At 44.5% G+C, this 14,581-nt stretch overlaps 1 protein-coding gene across 2 annotated transcripts in view; it reads left to right on the top strand.

Annotated features, from left to right (window-relative positions):
- The first annotated feature begins 833 nt into the window (after positions 1 to 833).
- MYLK (myosin light chain kinase) overlaps positions 834 to 14,581 on the top strand; it is a 1,918,108-nt gene continuing 1,904,360 nt past the window's right edge. The window contains exon 1 of one of the 2 annotated variants that reach the window (XM_078682035.1): positions 834 to 999. The gene's annotated coding sequence lies outside the window, so the exon portion shown is untranslated. The remainder of the gene's footprint in view (positions 1,000 to 14,581) is intronic. The other variant, XM_078682036.1, reaches the window with a different exon arrangement.

Genomic DNA, 14,581 nt, shown 5'->3' with positions numbered 1-14,581 from the left:
CCTCGTGGCCTGGCCTCCCCATCATGCCTTGCACTGCCCTTGCATTCCCGTGTTCAGGGTTCACGAAGGGGGCCGCAGGAACAGAGTATATATACATAAATTGTATGTTAGCCTTAGCCTGCCACTTGACTGGTCACGGTAACCTTCTTTCAAGGCGCATAGAATAAGCAGGTACATTTTCCCTGACTCGAGTGGCTTTAATTTGGTAGTAAAAGGAGAAACAGATGATTCCTGTCCATACACTCCTGCGCTTTAAGAGCAGCACATCTTGATTTACGCTGCTCGCTGTTGGCAGTGTCGACCCATCAACTTCCTTCTTAAATGAATGAATTGAGGCACCGGGGATTTTTAAGATGGAAAAAATCAGGGGGAAGCAACAGACAAAAGTGCGTGCCTAGGCTCAGGAGGAGGGGTTGCGTCCGCGCTCGAGTTGTGGGAAGAGGGGCAGAGCGGCAGGTCAGTCTCTGCATGTTGAAATGTTTTGGTCATTTAAATTGGCTTATAAAAAAGACGGCGAAAAACGATACTTTGAAGCGCACACTAACCTATCCATCGTCTAATGGGGCAACATTAATGCGACGGCGTTTGGACAGACATCGAAGTCCTGTCTGGGAGGAGTTTTGACGAAGTTCCACAACTGGAGGGGGCTTGACTCCCTATCCAAGCCCGGGCTCCTGCGCTGCTGCGAGGCTCCTGTCTGCATCCTTCCCGCCCACAGGTCCCAGCCCACCCCACCGCCTCCTGATACGCTCGCTGCGAGCGGTAGTAGCTATGTGCGGTTCAGCAGGGCGACCTGCCTCCAGCCTCCCCTGACTGACACTTAGACACGCGCTGCTCACGGGGCCGGGAAGGCAGCGAGCAGGACTCCCCCCGAGCGGGTCTGTGTGTGGAGACCGCCCGCTCTGAAGAGGTGCAGCCGGCGGGGAGTGCGGCCGGGGCCCCACGCACCAGGGGATGGTGCTGAGCTCACGCTCTCTCTTCACCGCTGGGACCTGCTCCGTAAGTCATCAGGTGCACGTTTGTGCCCGAGTACACAGGGGCTCACAAATAACTTGCTGTCATATCTGCTGTTTCTTCTCTTCTTGCATTGTCTTGTACTCCACTCTCTCCGCTTTTCTCTTCTACTTCGCCTGCCTCTATCCTTTTCCAATTAACCCCATTGACTTCTTGTCTTCTATCTTGTCACTTATTTTTTTGTTTTTTTCCCTTATGCTCGTTCCTTGTCGTGTTTCTTTTCCCATTTCTCTTCATTCCTTGCTTTTGCCTTGTTCACTCTATTTGTTGTTAATATTCTCTCTTTCTTCTTTTCATCATATTGGAAGACACGTATACTCTTTAGTGCTATTGTAAATCAAGTTTGCATTGTTTGTGACTCTGTGGAAGCCTGCTTCCAAATCGTACACACTACCTACAGGTGATTTGTGATTGTCCAAATTGGGGCAAACGTTGCGGACAGCAGGAAATATAAACAACAAAAAAGGATACAAAAATGCATGTTCTCTGCTCCAGGAATGGAAATTGGAAAGAACGTAAAGTTAGAGAGGTTATAAAGAGCTCACGTTATTCTATTTAGGGTGTGGGCAATGTATATCCATTGTTACTGTCTTTTACTTTATTGTGCTTATGATTCGGGATTTAAAAGGCGTGTCAAACTACAAGTACCAGAATGCAAAAGCGCAGGGCTGGGCGAGTTACTGACACTTGAAGGGGAGGGGGGTAAGATCTCTAGCATTCCTCGGTGTTGGGAGACGGGCACCCTCCTGCCTCTATGCCAATTTTAGTATATCAAGTACCACTGAACTCGCTAAGCCGCTCATGATATTCATAAGCCGGTGGCTGTTTCCCGGTGTAAGCCCTTTAAGTGGCGGGGATTTGTTTGGAGTTACCTCGTGCGGAACCGCTGTTGCCAGTTGGCTCTGGGCCCAACGGTCCTTCCACTGCAAGCAGCAATTAACCAGTAATTATATGGTCCAGGTAACAATAGCACCGACTTGTAACGCAGGGAGCGCTGCTTTCCCCGGAGCAGCCGCTGGGTGGAGTCTGCTGGCACGGCTCTGCCTTCGAGACAGCCTCCAACCAGCTGTGCCCTCCAGATGGGCGAGACCAATGAAAGTGGCAGGTACATGGCGTTGTAACCACAGCCTTGTTATGTTATTTCGAACCAGTGTCATAGCAAGGCTGCTGCTATGTGTCCTAATGCATGGGAAAAAAATGGACACCCACAAACCGGTTGGGTGGTAAAAAGACATAATTTGTTGGCGGTGGGACCCTCACATCCGTGGGCAGTGGCACGTGCTGCGCTTGACCTCGCCGTTGCCCCTTAGCACACTAAATGACACATAATTGAGACGGCACACCGCCATGACCGGTTTCAAAAGTCAATGCACGAGCAGCCCACCCAGTCTAGGTTTTTATGGCATTGTGGGATTTGTAGTTTTATTTACTCCATTATAAAATCAGGACTCTAAGCCCCAGGGTGCAGAGAAAAAACGAGACTGGAGCTGTTTCTCACACATGGAACTGGGGAACTTGGAAGCTCTGATGCACCAAAACCCTGACTCCATTAAACTGCTCGGGAACGGTACTCGTCTGATGCCATTTTCTTTTGTTATCACCTGCTTTTGAAACTCTTTTGTGTGGAACAATATTCAAAGAATAGAGTGTTCGCTGCCCGCTGTTGATCTTGATTTTCAACTGCCCCAAATAATAGAGAATTGTGTTATGGTTAATTCTTGGCACCCCAAAAGGACTCCCTGGGTAAAATCCTGCTCCCCTATTGTGTTAATGGGTCTGGATCAGGAGAGAGCCAGGGAAACAGTAACACATTGAGACAGCAAGGATGAAAAACCCTAAAAGGGTGAGATAAGCGGACAGGAAGTATAGGGTGATATAAGAAAGAGGCATACGGTAGAGTCAAGACCAGGAAGTCTTGGTATTCGGTAAAGCCAGTAATAGGCAGCATTTGTGCCAGTTTTTTATTCTCCAAATTGGGCATTGTAGGAGAAGTAACACTAAGTTTGCTGTTTCCACTAATAACGTCCATCATGCAGCATAGTTGACTTCAGATCAATGTGAAGCTAGGTCCTTCTGCCCATGCACAATTTTAGCCGAGCCATTAAATATTAACAACAAACATATAGAGATAAGTTTTTGTCAGCTCTCTTCATTCATTGGCCTGTTCGAGTGCCTACCACACCATGGGGCAGTGTCTCTCTTCAATAAGAGGTACATTTTACTTGTGCACATCCACCTAAAAAGTAGTTCACTTCAGTATCAGGTCTGTTGGACCAATCTCTGCTTTTATTTTTGCAATGGGTGATTTTTTTATTGCACTTTTTTGCACACACATTTATGGCAAGTAGAGGCCGTAGCATTATTACTATTTTTACACTTTTAATCCATATTGCATAAAATAAGTCATAAGCTTGCACAGGTGAGATCTATGGGCTTTGCCAAAGCTTGCTATAAAGCTGGAGTAGGCAGCACCTCTATGTTCAGTCCACCGATGATGTGCACATGATTCCTATTGTGTGTTTTTGCAAGCTGCCTTGCTTGGATGAGATGACATAATTACTAGCTCTGTAAGTTGTCATTTGATTCCCAAGCTTCCTGTGCTGTCATTGGGCCCATGTCATGAGGTGCACTTCGGTCAGTGATGCTTTTTTTCAATGACTGGCACTGAACGTGCTCCGAACTCTCACTATTCACAGTTCCATGCATAACTAGCTCATCTGCTCCTGTTTTTAAGGGCTGCAATTAGCCTCGACTTTTTGATTTTACTAAAATTATATGTCACTACAGGTATATGGGTTTCATCTTGCCCTCTTCCTCCACAGGTCTGTTGTTTCATTCACATGTTTTTCCAGCCACTATAGCATGTAGCATGGAGTAGCGTCAGCCCTCTTTAGCCACTGGCACAAAACTGGCCCCCAGCCCACTGGGGAAATGCCCGGTGCCCTAGTGATTGTATTTTGACCTTTCACATGGCTCACAGTCGCACTCAATTTAGTTCCCTTGAGTGCCAGATACTACTATGGCAATGCGTGCTTTTTGAGAACAAAATAGCCAAGACTGCTGAGGGCATGACCGCTTCCCCAGCAATATTTTTTTGCAAACAACCATGACCAAACAAGCATTAACAAACTCAAAAGGCAGGCTGCCATCACCAGACTTATTGGCGTTGCCGGTACTTGTATTTCTTTGTATTCTTGGCTTTTTAATTGGATTGATCCCATTATTAAATGAAGATCACAGAATCCAAATAAAACCCCTAGGCTGGCTGAGCTACTCACACATGGGCCTGGGAAACGCGGGAGCTCTTCATGCTGAGACGTGCCAATTCCATTTATAAATCTGAGCTTACCAGTCACACCCACAGTGCTTCGTGCTTTTAGAAGGGAAACCAGTATTTGCTGATAGTTCCCCTCATGACACAAAGATAGTAACAAATGCAGGCCTTCAGTGGTGTAAATTACAGGTGACCATTTACAAATAATTTGTACTGTGTCAAGTTGTTAGAATGTCAGCATTATGAATATCTACTGTACTAACAGCAAGACAATTTTAACGCTTACCTGGAAACAGACCATGGTGACTGAGGGTGTCTAGTTGTTTAGGTTGTTTTCATTTAGTGCCTTTTCAATGTTTGCGTCCCTTGATTACTGTGCTACACGTTTGAAGCGTAATACCCATATCCCACAAATGTATCCAGTTCAAACCATTTGTAATTGGGCACTCGGACATCCGTCACTGTGTTTTTACCCAAAGAACACTGATCAACATGCTTTCCCTCTCTCCAGCCTTGAACTCAGAAGTTGAATCAAACAATGGAAGCCTCATTTCATGAGTGACCCCCTCAGCCATTCCTGGATCCTTCTGGAACACCATTTTTCATGCCGGCACATGTAGGCCCATTCTTGTACTCAGGACATACGTGACTGAAAGTTCAATAACGAAGTGTTATTGCTTCAGCACAAGGACTGTCATACAGTTTTACAGTGTGCTGCATGATTTGCATGAACACTGAAAATGTACAGAAACTTTGGGTCATAGCTGCCAAGTGACTCTAGGTCATGGACAGCACCTCCAACCAACCAGTCGAGGAATTGATGTGAACATCAGAGATGTGTGAGGAACTCAATTAGCCCTTAGGTTTAATCCTGTTTTACAAAAAAAGATCAAATGCTCGCCTCTGGTTTGGGACGCTCTTAATTATATTTTTAGTGATAATCAGAATTCTCACTTGCCATTTTTGATCCTGTGGGGGTATGGTCACCCTTACCCATGGTTTTGCCATTAAAAAATGGAAACTGCAATCCTTGTCAAGTAAAGTGCTGTTGGTTTAAAACCAAACCCAGGACTGGGAACATGTCATTGAGGACAACTGGCAGCTGGCAACTCTTGTTTTTGTGATCATGGCAAAACGGTCACTCAACGTCACCTTTCTTTTAGGTGTTTTATTTACTGAAATTCATTCCTGCAAACAGCAAAGCTTCCAAGTTTCCCAGGACTATCCCTATGTTGCTCATGCAGTCCAGTTTTTTTCCTTTACACTTTTATACTTGAATCCCTGATTTTACAAAGGGATAGAGAGGACCTCAAAGCCCAGAATCCAAAGGGAAACTGGATTCGAACAGCTATTGACACGCGTACCTTTGAAAATTTGAGAGCTGTGAAGGGAAGCCTCAGATTCCGACCTGCATGCACCAGTAAATGTAATCTTTGTGTCCAAAGTGCAGGATTCCTCACACTTTCTGGTATTAATTGCAACACTTGCCTCCTCATCATATGTGTTTTATGTCCGAATTTGTTTCTTTTCACATAGCTCTCAACTGGCCCCTCGCCACGAGAGTGAGGTTCACCCAGTCCTACCTTTTCAGTCAACCTCCTTAAGAATGGGCGTGTAGGTGTATAAGGTAATTTGGAAAAAATAAACTACGATTCCCAGCATGCTTATAGTTGCTGCTTGAAAGAACCAGGACTAGCTGAATTGCAGCTTTATGTCTTGGGGCAGTTCCAGGCCATAATGTTGCTCCTGATCAAATAACTGGTATATGCAAAGGCGTAACACAAAATTATGTGGACCCTCTGCATAATGTGAAGGGAGCACAGGGGGTGGTGGTGGTGGGGGGGTGGGAGGGGGATTGGGCTGGAGTCTCCAATGTCCACAAATATTCATTGGCCTTGGGCGTTATGCCTCCTCCTCCTATTCCGGTAGGGAGAGGGGGCTGCACCGTTGGGGCCTGTGTTACCCCTGGGTAACTGGGTATATGTGTTGGTAAAATATATGTTATGAAAATGTTGACAGTGTATATTGAACCCAAACATAAAATGGAGGTTTTCCAGAAAATTCTGCGGAATTCACCTTGTGAAAAGTTTGGCCTTCGTTACCAGGGGCATTGGCAGAATGTGTACAGCTATGTTTTTTCACTCCCAGGGTTTTTTTTTCACAGAAATCCACCCTTTCTTCTCTGTAGCCCTGGCAGTTTGTCCAAGAATGGACCATTGTGTTACTTTGTGAATACAAACACGAGATTAAAGGCCTATTTCTGCCAATTTGTGTTATCTGGCGCACAGAGCGAGCCGCAGCCCCTCAGAACTTGCTCGATGCACGTTTCTCAAGTACTGCCACTTCCGCAGACGAGGGGCTTCCTTTGCCGTCCTCTTTGAGGGAACGGAAATTCGACAAAAGCAAACCCTCAATATTTTTCTAGGCATTATTATGTGGCAAATGAGCCTCCCTAAAAGCTGCTTACAACGTTCTAGTCTGGTGGGAAAAGCTGCCCTCTGTGTGTGTCCTGTTTTCAAACTATCCTTCCCTTGGCCAACTCTCTTTAAATGCGACCGGTTCTTTGCAGTCTTTAATGCTGTAATGCATGAAATAAAATAGGTCACCATTTAATAAGTTATAAGGGAGCTTAGTTAATTAGTCTTTTTTCTATTTTCCTCTCCCATGAAATGAGAGCAAGAGAGTGCCAAACTCGGTCTGTATATACCTAATGTGACAGGCCCAGGCCTGTAGGCCCATCCGCAGACTTCGCTTCAGGCCATTACCGCCAAAAATCTGTTCTGCTAGGGCAGAGTCTGTTGCTTTGCCAGGTAGAGCCTGAAGTAAACGTGACTCTGCCCCAGCCGTGCCAGCCTTTCAGGCCTGACCTGCCTTAAAATGTGTCCCTAGCACTCTTATGATGAGCGATGTGTGTGGAAGTTGGCCCGCTGTTTTATCAGAGTTTTGTGCTTATTGGATGGAAGCGGCACGCGGACCGCATTCTTAGCTCGGTGTGTTTTTAATGAAATACGCTGCGAGCTCTGTGCCAAAGTAACCCACCTCCTGGCAGTTTTACTGTTTACTTATTACCGTCGCAAATCTGCCAGGGTGCTGATTGGTAACACAATCTAGTTCTCTCTGCATACAGCAGACCCCGTGCCAGTGAAACTCAAGTACCTCACAGTAAATGTATGGCTCTTAAAGCACTTTCTTAGAAAAATATACATTGAGCAGGGAGTGTGTGCCGACGACTAAATCCGAGTGCCGCAGAAAAGGCTGACATTGAAGTGCACGGATGTTATTACGTGATTGGCTCTTAAAACCCAGCTCATTAAGAGTTTTGACGAAGGGTAAACCTTTCAAAGAGGTGAGTCCATTAATAAATACTCGCTAGATTAACCAACCCTCAAAATCTTAAATTCTGCCCTTATTTTACACAGGTCCCCTGAGGGCGTTGCTCCAACCGCCGCCCGCAGCCCAACCGTCTGCAGCAACACACCATATAATTTTACTTCGCGGGTTACAATGGCCCACAGAGACAATAGCTATTGTGCGGCTCATTTGTTTATGACCATTGCTAGGGCGCGTTGCCGCATTCCCGCATTCCGCTGTGCAGAGCTGGTCACAAGACTGCACCGGTTACGTCCGGGTCATATCGTTACTTTGGTGTAGCTAACGCGCAATATGTTTCCATTTACAACTGCCCTGAATTAAGTCTCTTGTCCACTGTCCAGTGTAGACACAATCAGCAGGCTGGCCCTGTGGGTATCTTTGCAATACAGAGATGTCTGGCAGAAGTATCAGTGGCCTCATTTCAGGAGCCTGCTGGCAATGGGCACAGGCGTGTTCCCATTATTCATAGCCACTGATGAGGTATTTAGAACATGTGTGCCTGTCAACCTAGGTCCAGAAGGGACCGAATTTAGAATAGATTTTCAGGATAGCCAATTTAAATGGAAACCAATTTCATCGTCTGTGCTTTTCCTCAGAATCAGACATGGATCTGGCCCTCCTGGACCTATGCTGGACATTCCCGAATTAGAGGGCAAATGTTACATTAAAACTGGGGTGTAACTGAATGGCGCATTATTACCCCCATCCACAGCGGCGTCCGAACTCCAGCAGCTGCTAGTTGTAGGAAATATTTGTGGTAATTATTTAAAGATGCGCTTATGTTACTTGAATGCCTTCTGGTAAATACCCCAAGTGTGTAAAATGTATGCTCCAGAGCAGGAAGTATCCAGTGACGTGATTATCTGTAATTTCTTCCCCTTTAGCACCAATATGTCCATTTCTGCACGAGGCATCTGCTGTACATTTTCCAGGTTCAAGTAAATAATGGCCGTTTTGGCACGTGCACTCCAGGACCAGAGGTGCAGCATGATGATGCTCAGCTGTGAATAACAGTAATGTCCACAGCTGTCTCATCAGGCCCTCCTACCTGGAGTTGAAAAGCAGGCGTGCGTGTTTAGTCTCTACTGCTTCTGATATGGACTGATGCTGAGAAGGGGCCTTTGTTGATAGAAGGCTGTGGGATGCAATGCTGGGACTGATGACTGGCAAGGAAGGGAAAGGGTGTGCATCTCCATAAATAAACCCTGAACACAAATCTCAAATATTTACAAAAAATCCTACTCCGGCAGTACGCAGCAGTGTAGCAAAGGTTTCACAGCCCTTAGTGCAAGCAAGGAAAATTGCTACCCTGACCACTGGTTGGGTAGTAAACTACAGCAATTATAAGAGTTGAGTGCACCCCTCTTTTCTAAAACTGGTCCCTAGGCTAGTGCCACTGCACCTGCTGCACCATTGAAAGCTACAACCCTTGCAGGGCGCCTCACACAGGCATAGCACCTACAGCCCTTGCAGTGCTTCCCACAACGGCATAGAACCTATCAGGGGCATGCACGTGCTCTTTATTTGTTACATGACATACCGGCATCACAAAGGCACATGTGGTAGAATCTTATCTCTTGACCAGTTTCCCTTGTCCTTTAGTAAAAGTAAAGCTGGACTGAGAGCCCTCCTCGCTGAAAGTTATTTCTGCCCTCACTCCTGAAAGTGATGGAGCGTGCATTTAATCTAGAGGCAAAGATATTTAGGCAGATTTTCAATCTTAATATTCTGGGCAAATTTCCAGCCCTGCACTTCAATTTAACAACTTGATGCGGTGTTGGACTGGACCTACTGACACACATTATAGCAATTAAAAACACAAGATTACAAACATCCCCCCCTGATAGAGTAATCTGTTCACCGTGTAGACATGTGCCCTGTGAGCTGTATATCGCACGCCACAAAAACATGACACGATCAAACAAAAACTCAAACAAAAATGTCAGTTTTTACCTTTGCTTTATTTTTTCAGTTCTTTCTTGTGGCTTTCAAACATTTGTCTGCTGGTCGGACTTAAACAATCTCTTGTACTTTTCTCTTGTCTGATTGTCTGCTGTTTTTGGTTGATTTTCCCTCCAGTACTAGCAAGAGAGGCAGTCATTATTAGAGTCCAATCCAGAAGGGATGTGGGGGACCTATACATCATAAAAATATAGACTACTGAATACTCTATATTTGAGTACTCATTCATAAGTGAAACACTACAACACGAATACACCCACCCCAAACAGCTAGCACACACAATAAACAGTATTAAACACATAAGTAAAGAGCAATCTATAGCCCAGAGACAGTGAAAACAGTCTCACAGACATGGTATAAAAGACTCCACACATACACAGAGCAACATTGCACAAATAAATGAGCAACTATAGAAAAATAGCCTTCTAACCATCACTTGAGAAATGCTTTTTAAGTTTGTTTTGACAGTGCAGCTGTCGATGTACCTTGTGTGATCAACAGAAAAAGTGCTGTAAGTGTAGTGAGCGAGGGGCTTTGGTTCCACCCAAAAGTTGATTTTCTTGAGAGTAGAGTTTGATCAGGGAGATGCGTGAACTTTCACTCAAAGATGATGCTTGTATTGCACTTTACCTTGTGGGAACTCTTATGCTCAGTACAACACGACTCAGTTGGTTATGGTGACAAGCCAATGTTTAAGGCAATAGGCCTGATCTGTTTATTATGCAAAGCTACACCAAAGTCAATAGGTATGAAATATTTATTGTGAAAGAGATTGTGTGGATGAACAGTCCTTTGGTCTTCCATTGTTTTCTTTAATAGGTCTCCTTTGGTTTCTTTCCTTCTACCCTGTTGTATAGAGCATTCTGCAGCACCACCAGACAATTCTTCCAAGCAGTTTGCTTGCTGATCATATTGTCTGCTGTGTGCTACATCCTCTCGGACCACTATTTCAAAACTAGGCAGCCACATTGGAATGGTATTGGCTGTAGTGTATGATTGGTATACTGCTCTAAGACGTCCACCATATTTAGAAGCATTATGTTGGCCATCCGGGGTTAGTATAACAGTGATACACTACACACTTTAACATTATAAGATGGACTCCCAGTGTAATGTTTGTTAAACAGCCATCTTGGAACAGTATTGTACACAGTCCATCGTTGTGTTTTTTTTTGTTTTTTTTTTTGCTTTTAGATGGCCAACATATTGCTTCTGAATGTCGTAGTTATGTTGGAACTTTAAAACAACAATATGCTGTGTACAACACCATTACTAGATGGTTGCCCCCCACTATATCTAATTTTATTTTTGTATTGCAAGCATAGTTTGTGATGGCATGCTTTCTTTTTCTACCTTTATTCCTTTAATTTGTCTTCCAGACACTCGTGGAGAATGTCTGTTTTATTGTGAAGGAATGCACAAATGAGTCAGTGGGTAGATCTAATGATGTATGAGTGCAAACATGAATGAAAGGATGCACATATGTTGACTTTTAGAGTTACTAAACTCAACAGTGAATGAAGAGACACTTTAAGTTATAAAACAGACCTTTTGGCATTGGCAGTGCTTGTTCTTTATGGAACACAGATTCGTTGTGCCCTGAACTGTAAACAGTCACAAAGTATTATAAAGTTTAAAAATGATGGTGCAGCAAGGCTAAAACAGTATCAAAACAATGAATTAAGCTTCTATTAAATGGTGCTTGTGCAAACAAACTAATGCAAAGACGTGGAAGAAAAACAGGAAACAGAAAGCTTGGTGTATGCTAGTTATTGCAATAGTTTGCAGGGGTTTCCATTTATAAAAAAAAGTCACTTTCGACAGTCCTGGAGAGGGGTCTTAGGCAGAGAATTACAAAGTTCATTATTTTTCCTCTCTATCCAATGAATGGTAGATGTAAGCACCCTTCTTCTGTGCTTCAACGCTGTGCTGTTTGATCCTCTGACTGGGTATGTGGGCTTCATCAGGACTGGCAAGGAACTGATGTGTAGTATGCCTCTGGGTGTGTCGTTGTACTGGTGCTAATGGGGGGTAAGGGGCAGGTGGCCAGTCTCTCATGTGTAAATATCCACCTCCCACCCCCTGTGCCTCACCCGTGGCGACAATTCAGCCATCAAAAACAGACTCAGCCCTCTCAGCCTGGGAAAAAGAAAGTTGATCCTGTTTACATTTCATGTATTTCTCTTAGGAAATGTGAGAGTAAGTATTTGCTTTTTACAATATGGTGTGTTTCTGTTGTTTTTATCAAGCAATATATTACTTGTGTATATTGCGTACTATGCAAAGAGCTGCCTCCATATATCTGTGTGAGTTCAGGTTGTGGGTGGGTGTTTGTAACGTGCCACGATTGACAGCTGAACACTTCAGACCAAAGACAGTCCAAATTTCTCGAGGTGCTGATCCGTGGTCCGGATCATAAAAAGGTACAGAATACAGGCTCATTCAATCCACGGGACCTCTGCAAAGTGCCCAGAGCAATGGTTGGGTGTGCCAATTGTAAGTGCGATATATGCAAAAGTGGAGGTTCACAGGTGTCCATATACTGGCAGGGCGAAAAGTAAAGCAAAGGCAGTGCTTGTTTGTGATTGGGTTTGTTGTGTTGGAAGAGATGGAGCTGAAGAGGAAAGAGATGGGTGGTGAAATATACAAATGGAATATTTCAGAAAGATACGAGGAGAATATGAGTGCAAGATGTTAAACGCGAAAAGACTCGCGTTTACTAGAACAATGACAGCCCTAGTCTCCTTTGCCAAGAAATTAGGGAGGAAGCCGCCACTGGAGCTTTTGCAAATATACAAAGGAAAGTGTATCACAGCTACAATGTATGGGGCAGGTGTGTGTGTGTTTTTTTTTAATACCTACCCACTACAGCTGGTGGAGAATTCTTTATGCGTTCTATTCTGTGAGTCCCCCCATCCACGCCCTCCTACACATGCCATGAGGAGCTGGGTCTCCCTTTTATTTCAGACCTCCTCAAATTGGAACCAGTGCTTTTATAGCATAAGATTTGGACTAAGGAGCAGACCAAGTTGAATAGAGAGATTTTAAATGATAGCATGAGCTTGGATGGGGCAGCCAAGACCCCTTGGATTAAATATATACGTAATTTTATGAAAGACCTAGGGCATCCGGAATACTTTGTGGACCCCGATACTATGCTGTCAGTATCGAGAAAGACCCTAAAGTTGGAGGGTCTTCAATGATTGAGTTCAATACGACTTGCAGAAGTGCTAAAACCTCGCGTTAGGCAGCATCAATTAACGCTTACATGTATGGGGATGGAGCCCTACTTGTTGTATGTCCCAGGAATATTTGATAGGATGCTTTTAACAACATTTAGATTGTGAGTTGTACATAGATTATTGTCAATACCAGTTATGAACGGCTGGTTACGAACTCCGATACCCTACCCGTGTGACAACCCCTCTGAACAGTCTATGATCCACCTAGTCCTATTCTGTACATTTTACGTAGAGTTGAGGAAAGTCTATTTACTTCCACTTTTAAAACTTCTGGGCGTAAGGCAAGGTCGCCCAGCTTTTATTTGGCTGCAGCTTCTGGTAGATGAACACACTGCGTGGAGGGTGGCCAAGTTTTTAAAAAAGGCGATCCAGCTGAGGAAAAGTAAGATATTTGAGGTGTAAATTGTGGGCACTACCTTCCCTGATGGTGCTGGATCAATTTTTAATGTGTAATTATATCAAACTCTGTTAAGCTTATAATGACATTTTTATTTGTTGTTATTGTATGTGCTTTTATGATTGGTATATTAACAATCGAATAAAGCTTGACTTGACTTGACTTGAGTGCAAGTGTCTATCGTGCAGGGATAAGAGGCAACACCCCTAATTCCTGGAAGAAGTCTATCATCATCCCAATATATTAAAAAGGTAATAGAAAGAAATAGTCCAATCTGCTACCAAACAATATCCCTCCTGGACTTCTCTGTAAAAATCCTAGGGATGGCAATTCAGCAAAAATTAGAAGATTGGGCTGTGGAGAAAAATTATTCTCTGTCCATCATCTTGTTGTGTTTGCTATGTTTTCCCTAAGTGGCCAAGGTTATGCCAAGACGTGGATCCCTTGCTCACTGTGCCACTGGATTCAAGCTAGCCTGGTTGATGAGACCCCAAAACTGGTCCAAGGATGCTTGTTTGTGGTCCAGGGAGGACTTGGCCTGGCAGTTTGGGCTGGACTGTTCCCATGAGGAACAGGGTCAAGACTGATTTGCATATGTCTAAGTTTGGACTAGGGTGGCATAGTAAGCAAAACAACAATGGATTCAACCCAGATCTCCTGACTGGGGTGGGTGGTTGAAAAGTTTTAGCACTCCGTCCATCATCTTGTTGTGTTTGCTATGTTAGCCCTAGATGGCCATGGGTGTGCCCAGACGTGGGTCCTTTGATCGCTGTGCCACTGGATTCAAGCTAGCCTGGCTGATGAGGGGTGAAACCCCGAAAGCGGTCCCAGGATGCTTGTTTCTGGTCCAGGGAGTACCTGGACTGGCAGTTCGGGCTGGATGGTTCCCATGAGAAGCAGGGTCAAGACTGATTTGCATATGGCTGTGTTTGAACTGGGGTGGCATAATGAGCTACAGAGCGCTGGATACAAACCAAATCTCTTTACTTGGGGTGAGTGGTTGAAAAGTTTCAGCACTCTGGCCATCATCTTGTGTTTGCAATGCAAACATTTATTTCTCAGAAGTGCAATATGGTTTTTGGCCGGGGGTTGGTACAGTCGAGCGAACCCTGAATCTGATCTTGCTATCTGTGAAGTGTATCCCAGCAAGGGGAGGAGCGGTCCATTTGGCTTTTATGGGCCTCTCCAATGCATTTGACTCGGTTAACAGGCATAAGTTATGGGTTATGATGGGCAAAGCAGGGATTGATGTAGCCCTAATTGACCTTTTGAAACATCTGCTATGTGGTACGATGGCTCGGTTCGATTTGGTGCCAATAG

Source organism: Lissotriton helveticus, chromosome 3_1, assembly GCF_964261635.1.
Source record: "Lissotriton helveticus chromosome 3_1, aLisHel1.1, whole genome shotgun sequence".
In the NCBI taxonomy this organism is placed as follows: Eukaryota; Metazoa; Chordata; class Amphibia; order Caudata; family Salamandridae; genus Lissotriton; species Lissotriton helveticus.
The sequence above is the reverse complement of the archived record's forward strand: the minus strand, read 5'-3'. Positions and strand labels throughout refer to the sequence as shown.